Below are 13401 nucleotides of genomic sequence, written 5' to 3' on the forward strand. Positions count from 1 at the left end.
AGCTGGCGGGGTGGTGAGGGGCCCTGGGCGCCCCAAAGGCAGTTGGCGGGGTGGTGAGGGGACCTGGGCGCCCCAAAGGCAGCTGGCGGGGTGGTGAGGGGCCCTAAGGGGCCCTGGGCGCCCCAAAGGCAGCTGGCGGGGTGGTGAGGGGCCCTGGGCGCCCCAAAGGCAGCTGGCGGGGTGGTGAGGGGCCCTGGGCGCCCCAAAGGCAGCTGGCGGGGTGGTGAGGGGCCCTGGGCGCCCCAAAGGCAGCTGGCGGGGTGGTGAGGGGCCCTGGGCGCCCCAAAGGCAGCTGGCGGGGTGGTGAGGGGCCCTGAGCGCCCCAAAAGCAGCTGGCGGGGCGGTGAGGGGCCCTGGGCGCCCCAAAGGCAGCTGGGGGGTGGTGAGGGGCCCTGGGGGCCCCAAAGGCAGCTGGCGGGGTTGTGAGGGGCCCTGGGCGCCCCAAAGACAGCTGGCGGGGTGGTGAGGGGCCCTGGGCGCCCCAAAGGCAACTGGCGGGGTGGTGAGGGGCCCTGGGCGCCCCAATGGCATTTGGCGGGGTGGTGAGGGGCCCTGGACGCCCCAAAGGCAGCTGGCGGGGTGGTGAGGGGCCCTGGGCGCCCCAAAGGCAGCTGGTGGGGTGGTGAGGGGCCCTGGGCGCCCCAAAGGCAGCTGGCGGGGTGGTGAGGGGCCCTGGGCGCCCCAAAGGCAGCAGGCGGGGTGGTGAGGGGCCCTGAGGGGCCCTGGGCGCCCCAATGGCAGCTGGCGGGGTGGTGAGGGGCCCTGGACGCCCCAAAGGCAGCTGGCGGGGTGGTGAGGGGCCCTGGGCGCCCCAAGGGCAGCTGGCGGGGTGGTGAAGGGCCCTGGGCGCCCCAAAGGCAGCTGGCGGGGTGGTGAGGGGCCCTGGGCGCCCCAAAGACAGCTGGCGGGGTGGTGAGGGGCCCTGGGCGCCCCTGAGGGGCCCTGGGCGCCCCAAAAGCAGCTGGCGGGGTGGTGAGGGGCCCTGGGCGCCCCAAATGCAGCTGGGGGGTGGTGAGGGGCCCTGGGCGCCCCAAAGGCAGCTGGCGGGGTTGTGAGGGGCCCTGGGCGCCCCAAAGGCAGCTGGCGGGGTGGTGAGGGGCCCTGGGCGCCCCAAAGGCAGCTGGCGGGGTGGTGAGGGGCCTTGGGCGCCCCAAAGGCAGCTGGCGGGGTGGTGAGGGGCCCTGGGCGCCCCAAAGGCAGCTGGCGGGGTGGTGAGGGGCCCTGGGGGCCCTGGGCGCCCCAATGGCAGCTGGCGGGGTGGTGAGGGGCCCTGGACGCCCCAAAGGCAGCTGGCGGGGTGGTGAGGGGCCCTGGGCGCCCCAAAGGCAGCTGGCGGGGTGGTGAGGGGCCCTGGGCGCCCCAAAGGCAGCTGGCGGGGTGGTGAGGGGCCCTGAGCGCCCCAAAGGAAGCTGGCGGGGGTGGTGAGGGGCCCTGGGCGCCCCAAAGGCAGCTGGCGGGGTGGTGAGGGGCCCTGGGCGCCCCAAAGGCAGCTGGCGGGGTGGTGAGGGGCCCTAAGGGGCCCTGGGCGCCCCAAAAGCAGCTGGCAGGGTGGTGAGGGGCCCTGGGCGCCCCAAAGGCAGCTGGCGGGGTGGTGAGGGGCCCTGGGCGCCCCAAAGGAAGCTGGCGGGGTGGTGAGGGGCCCTGGGCGCCCCAAAGGCAGCTGGCGGGGTGGTGAGGGGCCCTGGGCGCCCCAAAGGCAGGCTGGCGGGGTGGTGAGGGGCCCTGGGCGCCCCAAAGGCAGCTGGCGGGGTGGTGAGGGGCCCTGGGCGCCCCAAAGGCAGCTGGCGGGGTGGTGAGGGGCCCTGGGCGCCCCAAAGGCAGCTGGCGGGGTGGTGAGGGGCCCTGGGCGCCCCAAAGGCAGCTGGCGGGGTGGTGAGGGGCCTTGGGCGCCCCAAAGGCAGCTGGCGGGGTGGTGAGGGGCCCTGGGCGCCCCAAAGGCAGCTGGCGGGGTGGTGAGGGGCCTGGGCGCCCCAATGGCAGCTGGCGGGGTGGTGAGGGGCCCTGGACGCCCCAAAGGCAGCTGGCGGGGTGGTGAGGGGCCCTGGGCGCCCCAAAGGCAGCTGGCGGGGTGGTGAGGGGCCCTGGGCGCCCCAAAGGCAGCTGGCGGGGTGGTGAGGGGCCCTGAGCGCCCCAAAGGAAGCTGGCGGGGTGGTGAGGGGCCCTGGGCGCCCCAAAGGCAGCTGGCGGGGTGGTGAGGGGCCCTGGGCGCCCCAAAGGCAGCTGGCGGGGTGGTGAGGGGCCCTAAGGGGCCCTGGGCGCCCCAAAAGCAGCTGGCAGGGTGGTGAGGGGCCCTGGGCGCCCCAAAGGCAGCTGGCGGGGTGGTGAGGGGCCCTGGGCGCCCCAAAGGAAGCTGGCGGGGTGGTGAGGGGCCCTGGGCGCCCCAAAGGCAGCTGGCGGGGTGGTGAGGGGCCCTGGGCGCCCCAAAGGCAGCTGGCGGGGTGGTGAGGGGCCCTGGGCGCCCCAAAGGCAGCTGGCGGGGTGGTGAGGGGCCTGGGCGCCCCAAAGGCAGCTGGCGGGGTGGTGAGGGGCCCTGGGCGCCCCAAAGGCAGCTGGCGGGGTGGTGAGGGGCCCTGGGCGCCCCAAAGGCAGCTGGCGGGGTGGTGAGGGGCCTTGGGCGCCCCAAAGGCAGCTGGCGGGGTGGTGAGGGGCCCTGGGCGCCCCAAAGGCAGCTGGCGGGGTGGTGAGGGCCCTGGGCCCCCAATGGCAGCTGGCGGGGTGGTGAGGGGCCCTGGGACGCCCCAAAGGCAGCTGGCGGGGTGGTGAGGGGCCCTGGGCGCCCCAAAGGCAGCTGGCGGGGTGGTGAGGGGCCCTGGGCGCCCCAAAGGCAGCTGGCGGGGTGGTGAGGGGCCCTGGGCGCCCCAAAGGAAGCTGGCGGGGTGGTGAGGGGCCCTGGGCGCCCCAAGGCAGCTGGCGGGGTGTGAGGGGCCCTGGGCGCCCCAAAGGCAGCTGGCGGGGTGGTGAGGGGGCCCTAAGGGCCCTGGGCGCCCCAAAGGCAGCTGGCAGGGTGGTGAGGGGCCCTGGGCGCCCCAAAGGCAGCTGGCGGGGTGGTGAGGGGCCCTGGGCGCCCCAAAGGAAGCTGGCGGGGTGGTGAGGGGCCCTGGGCGCCCCAAAGGCAGCTGGCGGGGTGGTGAGGGGCCCTGGGCGCCCCAAAGGCAGCTGGCGGGGTGGTGAGGGGCCCTGGGCGCCCCAAAGGCAGCTGGTGGGGTGGTGAGGGGCCCTGGGCGCCCCAAAGGCAGCTGGCGGGGTGGTGAGAGGTGAGGGGCCCTGGGCGCCCCAAAGGCAGCTGGCGGGGTGGTGAGGGGCCCTGGGCGCCCCAAAGGCAGCTGGCGGGGTGGTGAGGGGACCTGGGCGCCCCAAGGGCAGCTGGCGGGGTGGTGAGGGGCCCTGGGCGCCCCAAAGGCAACTGGCGGGGTGGTGAGGGGCCCTGAGGGGCCCTGGGCGCCCCAATGGCAGCTGGCGGGGGTGGTGAGGGGCCCTGGACGCCCCAAAGGCAGCTGGCGGGGTGGTGAGGGGCCCTGGGTGCCCCAAAGGCAGCTGGTGGGGTGGTGAGGGGCCCTGGGCGCCCCAAAGGCAGCTGGCGGGGTGGTGAGGGGCCCTGGGCGCCCCAAAGGCAGCTGTCGGGGTGGTGAGGGGCCCTGAGGGGCCCTGGGCGCCCCAAAAGCAGCTGGCGGGGTGGTGAGGGGCCCTGAGGGGCCCTGGGCGCCCCAAAAGCAGCTGGGGGGTGGTGAGGGGCCCTGGGCGCCCCAAAGGCAGCTGGCGGGGTTGTGAGGGGCCCTGGGCGCCCCAAAGGCAGCTGGCGGGGTGGTGAGGGGCCCTGGGCGCCCCAAAGGCAGCTGGCGGGGTGGTGAGGGGCCTTGGGCGCCCCAAAGGCAGCTGGCGGGGTGGTGAGGGGCCCTGGGCGCCCCAAAGGCAGCTGGCGGGGTGGTGAGGGGCCCTGGGCACCCCAAAGGCAGCTGGCGGGGTGGTGAGGGGCCTTGGGCGCCCCAAAGGCAGCTGGCGGGGTGGTGAGGGGCCCTGGGCGCCCCAAAGGCAGCTGGCGGGGTGGTGAGGGGCCCTGGGCGCCCCAAAGGCAGCTGGCGGGGTGGTGAGGGGCCCTGAGCGCCCCAAAAGCAGCTGGCGGGGCGGTGAGGGGCCCTGGGTGCCCCAAAGGCAGCTGGGGGGTGGTGAGGGGCCCTGGGCGCCCCAAAGGCAGCTGGCGGGGTTGTGAGGGGCCCTGGGCGCCCCAAAGACAGCTGGTGGGGTGGTGAGGGGCCCTGGGCGCCCCAAAGACAGCTGGCGGGGGTGGTGAGGGGCCCTGGGCGCCCCAAAGGCAGCTGGCGGGGTGGTGAGGGGCCCTGGGCGCCCCAAAGGCAGCTGGCGGGGTTGTGAGGGGCCCTGGGCGCCCCAAAGGCAGCTGGCGGGGTGGTGAGGGGCCCTGGGCGCCCCAAAGGCAGCTGGCGGGGTGGTGAGGGGACCTGGGCGCCCCAAGGGCAGCTGGCGGGGTGGTGAGGGGCCCTGGGCGCCCCAAAGGCAACTGGCGGGGTGGTGAGGGGCCCTGGGCGCCCCAATGGCATTTGGCGGGGTGGTGAGGGGCCCTGGACGCCCCAAAGGCAGCTGGCGGGGTGGTGAGGGGCACTGGGCGCCCCAAAGGCAGCTGGTGGGGTGGTGAGGGGCCCTGGGCGCCCCAAAGGCAGCTGGCGGGGTGGTGAGGGGCCCTGGGCGCCCCAAAGGCAGCTGGCGGGGTGGTGAGGGGCCCTGAGGGGCCCTGGGCGCCCCAATGGCAGCTGGCGGGGTGGTGAGGGGCCCTGGACGCCCCAAAGGCAGCTGGCAGGGTGGTGAGGGGCCCTGGGCGCCCCAAGGGCAGCTGGCGGGGTGGTAAAGGGCCCTGGGCGCCCCAAAGGCAGCTGGCGGGGTGGTGAGGGGCCCTGGGCGCCCCAAAGGCAGCTGGCGGGGTGGTGAGGGGCCCTGGGCGCCCCAAAAGGAGCTGGCGGGGTGGTGAGGGGCCCTGGGCGCCCCAAATGCAGCTGGGGGGTGGTGAGGGGCCCTGGGCGCCCCAAAGGCAGCTGGCGGGGTTGTGAGGGGCCCTGGGCGCCCCAAAGGCAGCTGGCGGGGTGGTGAGGGGCCCTGGGCGCCCCAAAGGCAGCTGGCGGGGTGGTGAGGGGCCTTGGGCGCCCCAAAGGCAGCTGGCGGGGTGGTGAGGGGCCCTGGGCGCCCCAAAGGCAGCTGGCGGGGTGGTGAGGGGCCCTGGGCGCCCCAATGGCAGCTGGCGGGGTGGTGAGGGGCCCTGGACGCCCCAAAGGCAGCTGGCGGGGTGGTGAGGGGCCCTGGGCGCCCCAAAGGCAGCTGGCGGGGTGGTGAGGGGCCCTGGGCGCCCCAAAGGAAGCTGGCGGGGTGGTGAGGGGCCCTGGGTGCCCCAAAGGCAGCTGGCGGGGTGGTGAGGGGCCCTGGGCGCCCCAAAGGCAGCTGGCGGGGTGGTGAGGGGCCCTAAGGGGCCCTGGGCGCCCCAAAGGCAGCTGGCAGGGTGGTGAGGGGCCCTGGGCGCCCCAAAGGCAGCTGGCGGGGTGGTGAGGGGCCCTGGGCGCCCCAAAGGAAGCTGGCGGGGTGGTGAGGGGCCCTGGGCGCCCCAAAGGCAGCTGGCGGGGTGGTGAGGGGCCCTGGGCGCCCCAAAGGCAGCTGGCGGGGTGGTGAGGGGCCCTGGGCGCCCCAAAGGCAGCTGGCGGGGTGGTGAGGGGCCCTGGGCGCCCCAAAGGCAGCTGGCGGGGTGGTGAGGGGCCCTGGGCGCCCCAAAGGCAGCTGGCGGGGTGGTGAGGGGCCCTGGGCACCCCAAAGGCAGCTGGCGGGGTGGTGAGGGGCCCTGGGCGCCCCAAAGGCAGCTGGCCGGGTGGTGAGGGGCCCTGGGCGCCCCAAACGCAGCTGGCGGGGTGGTGAGGGGCCCTGGGCGCCCCAAAGGCAGCTGGCGGGGTGGTGAGGGGCCCTGGGCGCCCCAAAGGCAGCTGGCGGGGTGGTGAGGGGCCCTGGGCGCCCCAAAGGCAGCTGGCGGGGTGGTGAGGGGCCCTGGGCGCCCCAATGGCAGCTGGCGGGGTGGTGAGGGGCCCTGGGCGCCCCAATGGCAGCTGACGGGGTGGTGAGGGGCCCTGGGCGCCCCATTGGCAGCTGGCGGGGTGGTGAGGGGCCCTGGGCGCCCCAATGGCAGCTGGCGGGGTGGGGAGGGGTTTCTATAATACTTTAGATTGTAGGCTCTTAGAAGCAGGATATATATCTGTTTATAGTAGCAGCTTTCCTGCACCTATAATTACATATATATACACATACATACAGCAATAAGCAGCAGGACAGATTGGATCCAGGGTGATAACCGATCGCCACATCTGGGGTCAGGAAGGAATTTTTTTGCCCTCCTGAGGTAGAACTCTCCGGGGGGTTTTTTCGCCTTCCTCTGGATCTTTGGGTCCGGCGGCTCTCATCTCAGGACAATGGTGGACTGCTCAGAAGGACCGCAGCAAGTTCTGTGGTCTCCACCGGGCCGACCTGAGAGTCACTGTGATCCTTGCATCATTTAAAAGGGCCAGTAATATTTCATTACAATGTTGCTTATTTCTATTCTAATAAAAAATTCTATAAAATCGACATGGTGGTGTTTGTCTTTTGTCTAGATTTCTCCTTACACAGCGGTCATGATGAGAGTGATCGCTGCCGCCCCTTATTCTAGAAGTATATAATAATGTGAATCCTCTCCCAGTGACACGGCGGCAGCTGCTGCGGGACAGGAGCTATAGGGGGCTCCATATGGAGAGCTGAGAACATACAGCTCTACCTATAGTGATGTCATAAAGGCTTCTCCTGTCCCTCAGTTACAAGTGTTTGGGGGTTCAGTCTATGATGGGGGCGCTAATATTGTCCGTGTCCTCATGTCTACACAACAGACTAACTGAAAAAGACTGAAGACTGGACAAGAATGTCCAACTGAGTACAGAAGACACAACAGGGAGTCTTCCACACAGGGTGCAACAAGTAGCCATGGTGGCTCCTGATCCATACAAACCCCACACCTGAAGGGCATACATGTACGTCCTATTGGGTAAAGGGGATAAGTACCTCACAGTCGTCCCGTGCAAAAGTATCCTTAAAGGAAGTGTCCAGAATCAGAATATAATGCGAATGAAAATTTTGGGGGCTCAGGGACCCACTGGGGTTAAATTGTAACCAATCCAACCACAGCCTTTGCCATAAGCTTAAAAACCCTCAGTTGGGTCCCCCTTAAAAAGTAAAATGTATACATCAGGGGCGTTTCCTGGCGTATAAGCCAAACACGTCTAATCATGGAAAAACATAAGATGATGGACAGAGATAGACTCTGGAGGGTCTCTGTAGACCTGTATGCAGGCCAGAAGACCACAAGTATCAGTTCCATATATCAAAACTGTCTAGCAATATGCAAATAAGGGAAATGGAACAATACCTCTGCAGCGCCACCTATTGGATGGGCAGCATTCCTGCAAATCAATGCCCTACTCTTCATAAAGGTCTGTAGAGAAATGATTGGGAATTGTAAACCAAGTCAGAATCCATACACAGACAGCTGTTTCAGGGATTTTGCCCCTCATCAGTGTGCAGTAGGATGCTTGACTAGTAAGAGGCCTATGATGTGGGTCGTTAGGGGTAATATCACTCCTTAAGGAGACACCTAGAAGGTGAAGGTATTAGTGTTTTTTGAAGCCACCGGAAGCTAGGGGTTTGACAGGAGGAACGCCCCTCTCGCACCCCCAGCTCCCGATAGGGTCAAGGCACAAAGGTCCTAGCAGCGTGTAGATTGATTTTAGGTGTCCCTGTAGGTTAAGGATGAAGCGTACTTCTCCACTATTATGAGCTGTAAATGCTGCCATTTTACAGCTGTAACATGGCAGCATTTTCAGCAAGTAATATAAGCCTAAGAAGACAAACAATCCTCACCCTAAAGCAGCGGGGGTTGGCTAAAATCAATGCACACGCTGTAGTCCTACCCACAGCCCCGTCCCCCTCACTGTGACCCAGTGCTCCTACAGCCTTCCCCAGAGCCTTCCCGTTGCCTTTCCTCTGTGGAACCCACCACGGCCTCCGCTCCCTCACTGTCTGCCGCCGTCGTAGTCTGCTCCGACATCCTGGCAATGCAGGGAGGCCGTACGCAGGCTCTCTGCGTGTGCTCTCGCCACTGTTGTGTCCCTGCTCCCGGGCGCAGACGTTAGTGACAAGGGAGGGAGCGGCCGGCTGCTCCCAACGGCAAGCTGACATACAACTGACATGGGGTGCTGTGCCCCGCCGGTGTTCAGTCCGGGGCTAGTTTAAAGTGACGGGGTGGGGGGTGGGGGCGGCGCATGCTGCTGTGAAATCCCTGCTGCATACCCCGCTCTCCGTTTCCCTTGCACATGGGGCAGCGTGGCTGCAGCAGAGTCTGCTGTCAGAATTTAAAAGGTAAAGTGTCGTTGGCTGCTGTTTGCATTTTTAAGATAAACTTTAGTGGGCTGCCAGGAACTGGCGCTTAACAAGCTGTGCAGCCAATAAGGTACAGGGCGCGTCACCCCCTGTCAATCTTGACTCCACCAGGACTTCCAGGTGGCGTCAAGATACACTAATACAGAAGGTGAGTGAGGAGACTTATAAGGTCCTCGGTGCGTCTCTGGGTAATATGAAAATAAGGAAGCATGGAGAATTGTTTTTCTGCGACTGGCCTAAGGTAGATCGCTAACGTTTCATACCGGTGGACAATGGGGATCACGTGACCAGGGCCCACTGTCACTGCTCAAAGCTCTTGACTACCTTTGGCAGCTAGGAGCGAGGAGAGGCGGGACGGGGGCGGGGCTAATTCACGGAACTTATCCCCGCCCCCGTTTCGCCTTCTCTCATTGCAAATAGTGCAGAGGGACGGAGAGGAGGCAGAGAGGGGGCGGGAGCTCAGAGCACTGCTCTCGGCTCTTCCAGCCTCCTCCCCCTGCAGAGAGAGACGCCGTATATCGGCTGAGTGTGAAAACCCGGCCGATATATGGTTGTCTGAATGCACCATTAAACAGATAATGAAAAGGCATTTGGACAACCGGCTTTTGTAAGGCTACTACCTTAAAATATGTATTCGCCTAAGGAAGAAATATGCTCCTAAGTAAGAACTGTGGTAACATTACCGATTCATTCTGCGCGCTCTCTCCAGAACCTCGAACATGTGCTCCTGGAAAAGGTCAAGTCTTCGGTAACGATTATTTTCCACATTCTTTCGAATAATCTCAAAAGTCAATGGAGGTCTCTTTGGAAACTTGGGGTCAACTGCAGGAATTTCAGCCAGAGAATCGCTATAACATCTTCCGTCGTCATCTTGATGGCTCATCATGGACACAAACAGGTTGTGTATTAACTCCTGAATGAGCAAAGTTACATTAGGGACATGAGAATCCTCATCTCCTTCGATATCTCTGCGGGTCTCCAGTAACACCTTATGAAGGACCAAGGCATCCTTATAAATGAGGGATTCGGGTTCATTGTAAGTGCAGGCGTTATTAAACATGATGACAAAGTCCTCACACATGGCATCGATATCCTGGTACTTGTTGGCCATTATGTGACTCCTAATCTTTTCCATGTCGATGGGTTTCTCGATGGTCACATAGTAGTCTGGGAGCTCAGAGCGGGAGGGAAGACGCAGGAAGATGGCGCTGAGACGTCTGCCACGTTTATCTGTGTAATTCTTTACTGCTTCATACACTTCATTCAGTTTCTGTTGCATGGGGCTCAAATACTTGGTTTTCTTTGGAGATATTCCACTTTTTCTACCTAATTAAGAGAAACATTTTTACATTTTGCATGATGGCAAGAACTGTTTTTGGCTTCTTTTTGAGAATACATAAATCACTTGTGCGATTACCTGATCTTACAGACAGCACAGGGCCAGAATAATAAGAATGAGGATTAACCTCTCGAGGTCCAAGTACAGTAAATATACAGCGCTTTGTCCTGGGATTGTTAGCACAAAACTGAAACATTCAGATACAACGGAGTGAGAGAATAATGTAATATTACTGAGTTTCACAGTTAAAGGTGTAAGGCTGTGCTCATTCGAGCGTATTATGGTGTACGCACGTGTGATATGCGGCAATTCGCAGGCAATGAAATACATTACCTTAAGTTGGCTCGCTCTCATCTGCGGGTAAGAATTGCGTAACGTGAGCACAACAAAGAATGCAGCAAGTTCTATTTTGTCACTTATTACACACGAGAGAGCCCATTGTTCTCTATGGGCGCATAAATCAACGCCACCGATACGCAATTACATTGCGTATGAGTGATATATACAGATATGCACCACTGCAAAGCAACAGAGCAGAAAATTTAAACAAGAAAGGAAACAAGTCAGATTGCGCATGACAGCGTGCGTGAGATACACAGTCATGTGCAATACAGTAACGCTGGCATACGCGGCGGCAGGCCAGCTCCACAGCGCTAAAACGCTGCGTGACTCAAGCAGTATTTTATGTATACGGCCATATGAGCCTGGCCTTAAAAAGACACAGGGGTGAAGGGAAGAACATGTAGTGACAGTTTCTTTTTACTATGGTTCTACAGACTGACATTCTTATCTCATAGACAATCCCTCTATAGGTCAGAAGAACCTGCCACCTCTGGCAGGATCGGCCAACAGTCTATGTGTATGGAGGCAGTTCAACATTTCACAGAAGATACTGTTGGGGGGTGGAGAATAATTGGGCATGTTGGCTTCTAACAAACGTAGGTTGAATTCACATGTGGCACAAATCCACAATGCATTCAGTACAAGGCAAGTGAGTGAAATATTTACAAATCTCATCCACTGGTTGCGGACACTTACGCTCCAAGAAATTAGCAGGCGGTGGATTTTCACACCTTCAATGTACTAGGTGTAAAACCTGCAGTAAATCAGTACAGCAAAATGCACAAGAGAAATATTCTACTTTGTCTAGACATACACTTAAAAAAGGGAGAACTAGGAGAAAGCTACAGCAGTCAGAGCTGTGGAGCAGCTCAACGTACAGAGCAGAGAGCACTTTAGAGAGAAGGCCCCACCTCACAGCACTTCGTGGAGCAGTGATCCGGCCATTAAAACTGCATTGTAACTGATAGAAGTGCTCACAGGTATCATTACACCCCGCTTTACTGCCCCGACATAACACGGTCAGCAGTTTTACATCAGCAAAGTTACTGACAGAAGCCATTTAATACTTTGAGCCATCAACAGCTACATGATGTGTACGGCTGGCATACGTTATATCCATTACTTAAAATGTTTGTAGGTAACAAACGTGGCCACCAAGAGGGGTTTGTCACCTTGTGTGACCCAGGAGCTCACGCCCCTGTTCTCCTCTCTATACTGTGTCAGCCGGAAGTGGCTCTTTCAATGGCTCTTGGGGTTCATTCATATGATGTATTTTCTGCAAGCATTATTACGGACCCAATACAGACACTATACAACACCATTGCAATGGTGTATTCAGGCGTAAAAAAAAAACAAAAAAAAAAACATTGCAGCATGTCCTATCTTGGTCCGCATTCACACACCAAAATAGCCCATGAATGTCTATGGGAGAGGTGGAAACAAAAACAAACATGTGTTTCGGGGGTTTTTTTTTTTTGTTTTTTTTTTACACGTTGCTAGGAGACAGCGTGAAAAAAAAAGTTTTAAAAAAGCGACATAGATTAGGCCTTGTGGGGGTTTTTTGCGCAGTCAATACAAACCAAAAAAAATACACAGAAAATGGTGTGTTTTTCATGGAACAAAATGGCATACACATGCGAATGAGCTCCGCAAGCTCACAAGTCAAAACTATAACATATCAATAGAAAATGTACCAAATTAACCATGTTCGGGGGCGTGGCCAGCGACCGACATGGAGAGTCGCATGTGAGGAGAGCTCCCCAGGGGGAATACTAAAATCCGCACAAAATCCTGGCCTTACCAGAAACCGAACATTTAAAAGAACTCCAACGGGCTCCTAACCCCTAATTAACAAGCTGGACCGCGGTTGAGAGCGATTACGACCTCCTGACATCCATAATAGGACCGTGGACCGGAGCGGGAGGGGGACGGCGCCAACGCCCTGCCACCTTCCCGCGCTTTGCTTACTGCCTAGCTCACTGACTTATCTTGCCGGCTGGCCGTCCTGGGACTTTCGCGATCAGTGCCCTCCCAACAACCACCCGGCGAAGGACCACTCCGGGACTCGTGGCTGGCTCTGCCACTTTACTCTCACTGGGCCCCTTCCCTACTGTCTCTGGGCCGCGGCGGCCCACGTCTGACCGGAGCTCGGGTGGGGGCGACCCCCCCCCCCCCTACTGAAGCCGCTGAACCGCTCCTGAAGGGAGAAAACACCCCGCTTCCTCCACCCTTAAAGCTGAACTGCCGCCGCAGGACCCGGGTGGAAGCCGCGGTCCATTTGCCGGCTCCGGCCGCCCTGTCGCCGCTTACCTGCGACCTCCGGCCATTCGCATCGGTCCGGACCTGATCCTGCGGGCTGAAGATCGCTGCCCACTCCCCGACGAGAGGCACCCGATCCCTGCTGAACCCGCGGCGGGACTGACTGTCCTCCCTGGCTCTTCTCGGAGCCGCCGCCGCCGCCGAACACCTGGCTCCCCAGAAGGGAGACAGGGAACACCTCTGTGGCGGGCCGCCGCCGAACACCTGCCTCCCAGGAAGGGAGATAGAGAACAACTCCGTGGCTGCCTGCCGCTTCAGGGCCGCCGCACCGCCGCCGAACACCTGCCTCCCAGGAAGGGAGATAGAGAACAACTCCGCGGCTGCCCGCCGCTTCGGGGCCGCCGCGCCGCCGCCGCCGAACACCTGGCTCCCCGGAAGGGAGACAGGAAATACCTCTGCAGCTCCCCGCTGCTTCGGGGCCGCCGCACCGCCGCTGAACATCTGACTCCTCGGAGGGGAGACACAGATCACCTCTGCGACCGTGCCGCTGCTGCAGGGTTCGACGGAGGTCGCAGCCTCCCTGCCCCTCCGTCCTGCAACCTCCTGCCGCCACCTGGCCGTGACGCCCAGCGCCCCACAGCACACTGACCGCACTCCAGCTACTCACCTTCGGATCGCCCAACCACCACCGGACTGCGGCACCCGACATCTCTGGAGGCGCTGCGTCCTCCTTAAACCCGACCCCCACAACCACAAACCTTAGCCAAATATCCGATAACAAGGCCAGTTTATCTCCTGGGACAGCCGAGGGGCTGACCACCCCAACGTATATCTATAAAAGGACTGAGCTGGACTAACAAATAAGGGGCCCCACAGTAGGTACTGACCTACCCCCGACCTTAAATTGATTCAGCAAGGGCGGTCTGCTGTGCCCTACGGCCGACGGACCACCGCGTTTAACTGGTGCGGCCTCTCGTCCCCTCTACCGTGATCAGTTCAAGGCCAAAGATAAT

The 13401-nt window shown here is 62.2% G+C and overlaps 1 pseudogene; it reads right to left on the reverse strand.

Moving 5' to 3' along the window:
• Positions 1-13097, reverse strand: part of LOC136620179 (protein polybromo-1-like) — a 73780-nt pseudogene extending 60683 nt beyond the window's left edge.
• Between the last annotated feature and the right edge of the window lie 304 nt (positions 13098-13401).

Source organism: Eleutherodactylus coqui, chromosome 3, assembly GCF_035609145.1.
Source record: "Eleutherodactylus coqui strain aEleCoq1 chromosome 3, aEleCoq1.hap1, whole genome shotgun sequence".
Taxonomy (NCBI): Eukaryota; Metazoa; Chordata; class Amphibia; order Anura; family Eleutherodactylidae; genus Eleutherodactylus; species Eleutherodactylus coqui.